Source organism: Periplaneta americana, chromosome 2 (genome assembly GCF_040183065.1).
Source record: "Periplaneta americana isolate PAMFEO1 chromosome 2, P.americana_PAMFEO1_priV1, whole genome shotgun sequence".
Classification (NCBI taxonomy): Eukaryota; Metazoa; Arthropoda; class Insecta; order Blattodea; family Blattidae; genus Periplaneta; species Periplaneta americana.
In genome coordinates this window covers 201,839,101-201,844,638 of record NC_091118.1, presented here as the reverse complement: position 1 = coordinate 201,844,638, position 5,538 = coordinate 201,839,101, and the positions used below count along the sequence as shown (strand labels likewise).

General features: G+C 31.7%; 1 long non-coding RNA gene across 1 annotated transcript; it reads right to left on the bottom strand.

The window, feature by feature from the left end:
- Positions 1–3,851: 3,851 nt before the first annotated feature.
- Positions 3,852–5,141, bottom strand: LOC138695344 (uncharacterized). Its single transcript, XR_011331138.1, has 2 exons — positions 4,570–5,141; positions 3,852–4,239 (listed from the first exon to the last, which is right to left on the bottom strand). It is a non-coding gene; the product is annotated as an uncharacterized lncRNA (long non-coding RNA).
- Positions 5,142–5,538: the final 397 nt, after the last annotated feature.

Here is a 5,538-nt window from a genome sequence, read left to right as displayed (position 1 = left end):
TTATGCATTTGTATTAATTGTAGATCTGGTTGAATATAAGAGAAGGCCTTAAGGCGTTAACTCTGCCAGGTAAAATTAAATAAATAAATTATTATTATTATTATTATTATTATTACTTATGCATTTGTATTAATTGTAGATCTGGTTGAATATAAGAGAAGGCCTTAAGGCGTTAACTCTGCCCAGTAAAATGAAATAAATTATTATTATTATTATTATTATTATTATTATTATTATTATTATTACTTATGCATTTGTATTAATTGTAGATCTGGTTGAATATAAGAGAAGGCCTTAAGGCGTTAACTCTGCCAGGTAAAATTAAATAAATTATTATTATTATTATTATTATTATTATTACTTATGCATTAGTATTAATTGTAGATCTGGTTGAATATAAGAGAAGGCCTTAAGGCGTTAACTCTGCCAGATAAAATGAAATAAATTATTATTATTATTATTATTATTATTATTATTACTTATGGATTTGTATTAATTGTAGATCTGGTTGAATATAAGAGAAGGCCTTAAGGCAGGTAAAATTAAATAAATTATTATTATTATTATTATTATTATTATTGTTATTGTTATTGTTATTATTATTATTATTATTATTATTATTGCTATTACTTATATATTTGCATTAATTGTAGATCTGGTTGAATATAAGAGAAGGCCTTAAGGCGTTAACTCTGCCAGGTAAAATTAAATAAATTATTATTATTATTATTATTATTATTGTTATTATTATTATTATTATTATTATTATTATTATTATTATTGTTATTATTGCTATTACTTATGCATTTGCATTAATTGTAGATCTGGTTGAATATAACAGAAGGCCTTAAGGCGTTAACTCTGCCAGGTAAAATTAAATAAATAAATAATAATAATAATAATAATTATTATTATTATTATTATTATTATTTATTTTCTCATTGACTGAAAATAGTCTCAAAACAATAACATTCCATTTGTTCAGAGAATAACTTAACATTCTTGACAAATCAATGTCTCTAGGAGAATTATGCAAATCTGACTTTCAGGTAGAAGCTCCCTTCGAATGATTTCAAGGGAAAAGTTTTCCGGGGCCGGATATCGATCCCGGGACCCTTCGCTTAGTGCACGAATGCTCTACCGACTGAGCTACCCCAGGAACTATACACGACACCGTCACGATTCTTCCCTTTATATCCACACAACTCAAATGGCCTGACAAGACTCCAGAACCCAACTTTGAGTGCACACAATTCTGTGTGGCTTAAATTGTGGCTTTCTGTTAACGTACCATATTCAAGCTAGGAGAATTGTTTATGACTACAAAATCTAGGACTGTCATCAGAATTCGAACCGAGAACTAAAACTGCACTTCAACAACCATGCTTCCCTGTTAATTTTTTCGGCATCCAAAGCTGCTATTAGCTTAATAACTTTGTACTTGATGGTGGCCTTGAAAGTGTCTTCGTTGTCATATTGCACACAATTAACGTTGGAAAAACACATACATTACTTTTATGAATGCTATAAACTCTTTGAAACAAAGAAGATATTATGTAAGTGCAGAGGCCTTTCAAAGAATATGCATTTCTCATATCAAATATAAGATACGGAATTAAAAAAACTGAGAGAGATTTCTCGGGTCGGTATCCAAGGTTATCTTCCGTTACCACGAGCAATAAAGAAACAAGTGAACGATATCAAAAACCTACACTTACTTGTGAATACAGCAATTAAATATTTACTGCCAAGGATTAATTATTGAGGCGTAAATGGTGAGTCAGTTGTCGATGGTCGAATGATTGTCATGCTTGTCACTAAATCTTAACAACACACTAATCCCTTATTCATCTGTCGTAAAAAAAATCTTGGTTTCTTTCTCGATAATAATCTAATTGGAATTAAGTTAAAGAAACAATAAAAAAAATTTGTTCCTCCATTCATTCTTTGAGTCGCTTAAGAAACTTCTTGCCCCAGCAACTAAAACTTACCCTAGTACAAACCCTAGTAATGCCGCACTTCGATTATTGTGACGTTTTGTTTAGTGACCTAAGTTCTGAACTGTCAGTCAAGTTCGTTGCTTACGAGATTACACAAGCTGGCGCATAGAGCTTGAAAAACGAGTCTGAAGTGGTTCCCTCGTAATGCCAATTCCGCCGCTCGGAGCGCTGTTCTGCCCTATATATTCATAGCAGAACACTTAAAAGACATTGACATTTGGGACATTTGAAGGACTCACCATTGCTTATTAAATGCTTCGTACAATATTTTATGGACAATAGACGTAATTTTCAAACTTCTACTCCTCAATTATATTACAATAAAAGGCTGTCATTCTTGATATTAAAACATATTACATATAAACTGAGGGACTGTCTGCTCTGTACTTCAGTTCATACACGAAACATTTCCGGAAATAAATTAACTTGACATCTTACATATACGCACTATAGCCTACTCTTTTCACCTAATATTATTAATATTGTTATTAAATAAGATATTGCAATTAATTAAGGTACTGCATTATATTTAATTTCCTTGAATTCATAATTAAGCATTTGCAAGAAGGCGTAACTTTTCCCTCTCTTTTAAAAAAAATACGAACGTCACAACAATTGAGAAGTATAATTATTACGCGATTTTTTCTTGCAGTGGTGAAAACATTTCTATAGGCCTACTGATTAATCTATTGAGCATAGTAATAGTAAACGCTGCAGTATTCTTTTCTGAAGCCAAGATTTTCGCAAGAACTGAAGTGCGACACATGTAAAGATGAGGAAATGTCCCTTTTTCTTTTGGAAAAACTTGTGAAGCACTACTGGACAATATTGCCAAAGATATTTCCAGTAAATACGAAGTGATTAGGAAGCTTAATCAGAAGCCCCTAAATAGAAAAGTGCTGAAAATGCAATAAACTGGGCCATTTCTTAATTACATATAGAACACTGGAACTGACTATCTACAAGGACCCTCGTGTTATAAATATTATGATTATTTCAGATTGTGATACAGTTATAAGCGTACATTCCTAAAATTTAAAAGTAACAATGAGGATGCCCTATGTTATAGGAAAGTTTTAAACGTGTACATTTAACTTTTTTGTGAATGATTTCCTGATCAAGATTTTCATTAACTATGTGCCAAACTTTTGAAGTGAAGAGTGCAGTAAGAAACTGTTGGACATCTGATCAGTATTTTAATCATGTGCTGGTTACAGTACATTAGATGTCTTCTTGAATATACCTGATGAGGTATGTATATGAAGTTTGTATCGTCAGTATTCAAGTAGCCTACTTATGTATGTAATTTTTATTATCTGTACAGAAAAAATTTAGCTTATGTGATAGTATGAAGTAATCTCTCACGAAATAACAAGGAAGAGAAAGGTGCTTAAATTTAAATATTGAAAACAGGATGATAAGAAGAAAATAATTTTTACTTCCTTTCAATTATTAAAGAATCCTGGCCACTCACCATTCGCAGTTGATTTCTATGGTTACAGGTCTATTCTTCATATTCTGTAGCTTTCAAATAATTTCTAAAATAAATATTACGCCTTTAGCTCTTGTAAAACGAAATTTTCACTTTCACTTTCAACGGAACACTCACTTATATTCAGTTCTTGTATCTTGCAGTAAATTATCCATTTGTGATCATCTTTCCAATATAACCTCCCATTGAAACGACCACTTAAAATCATGAGCTAGAATTTATTATTTTAAAAACATTTCCACGTACATACTGTTATAATTGTTATGAACCACAATACAAAAGACAACACTGTGAAATTGGATTAATTTACCAAGATCAACATCAATACCGGTAGTATAAAATCACATATAGGCCTAGGCTATATTATTTCATTACTTTATGGTCTTAATTAGAAGAATTAATTTTGAAGAATTTACAAATATGCTGAAATAATTTATGACACCTCTTATAGAAATGTAAAAATATGTATGTACATTTTGAAACAATGGGTATAGCACCACTTGAAAATGTTGAGCACTTTAACAGTAACTTGTAAATTGTTCCATCACGTTGTCTATAGTGTTCATTTAATGTAGCACTTTTAGAATGAACGTGGTTCACATACATAAGAAGAAATGACGATGGAATGAGTCGAAGACATACAGTTTTCTTTAATTTTTTAGCAAATGATGAAGTTGAATATATACTGTTACTTCATATCCTAACGTAAGTAGAGTTGCCACCATAGATGTAACACCTCCGTAACACCTGAAATGAATATAAAATAAATTAATGTATTGGTAATGATACAAGAATAAAAAGAAATTAGGCTAGACATAACCTCACAAAATTACAAACACATGCTAAAAAAAAAAAACAAAAAAACTTTACGTATCCGTATATAATAAAACTAGATATTCTAGATATAATTTGATTCACACGATAACCACCTCAGCCTATTTCGCAGCAGCCATTAGTTACCAGTTTGAGGTGCATTACCTAAGCTCATACTAACCTTGTTAAGTTCTCTTACCTAATTCACTGATAATTACGTAACAATACACAGGTCTAAAATACAGACAAATACACATTAATTACCTAATAAGTACAGCATGAAGGTAATTCATTACTTTTGTCGGTATTTTCTAAAAGAGAAAGGGAAAACAGTAACAACATTATCTTCAATGTTTACATCACGTCATTCACATTTTCATTAGGCCTATATCAGTAATGCTTGGTAAGTGAAACAATGCATGAAATTATTTTACATTTCGGGTCACATCATTCGAGAGTCGGAAAATGCAATTCGCCACTTTTAACATAGCATTGCTTGTTATATGAGAGAACTTTGACATTTACCTTAACCTATAAATATACGACCTGTTAGTACAGAGTTCTTCACATAGCAAAACACAGACAATTTTCAAATATAACTTAGCTGAACAAACTTCAAATAACACTGTAATATGCTTGGAATATTTGTAATATTCGTACTCAATGAGTAATGCACAATTAATCGAACTATTTTCACGATGCACAATGCTTTGTAATGGTACTATTCATCATTTCATAGGGCAGAGAGGCGAACCTAGCGGCAGAAATGGTCATGACTCACAGAGACCTACTCTCGATCGTGCTATGCGCCAGCTTGTGTAATCACGTAAGCAACGGTCAAGTTACAGCGAGCTCAGAATATGTGCGTCAGATACGTGTGCAACATCCGACGATATGATCACATATCACCGTCCTTCGCAAGTCTTTCGTGGCTCCTACTTAAAGAACGTAGAACTTTACACTCTTTCTCTTTACTCTTTCGAATTCTGCACACCTCAACACCAAATTACCTTTCGTCTCGTTTCTCTTATCTATATTCTAACCACGACGTAAATACCAGATCACTTATCTGTGGCACGCTAAGTATACCTCTTCATAGAACATCTTGTTATTCATCATCTTTTACAGAATCCACCTCGCGACAATGGAATTTCTTGTCATAAAGTATTACGCGCTGCAAGACAATAAACATTTTTAAAAATAGCTTAAATAATAACCTTCTTAACAATTCAC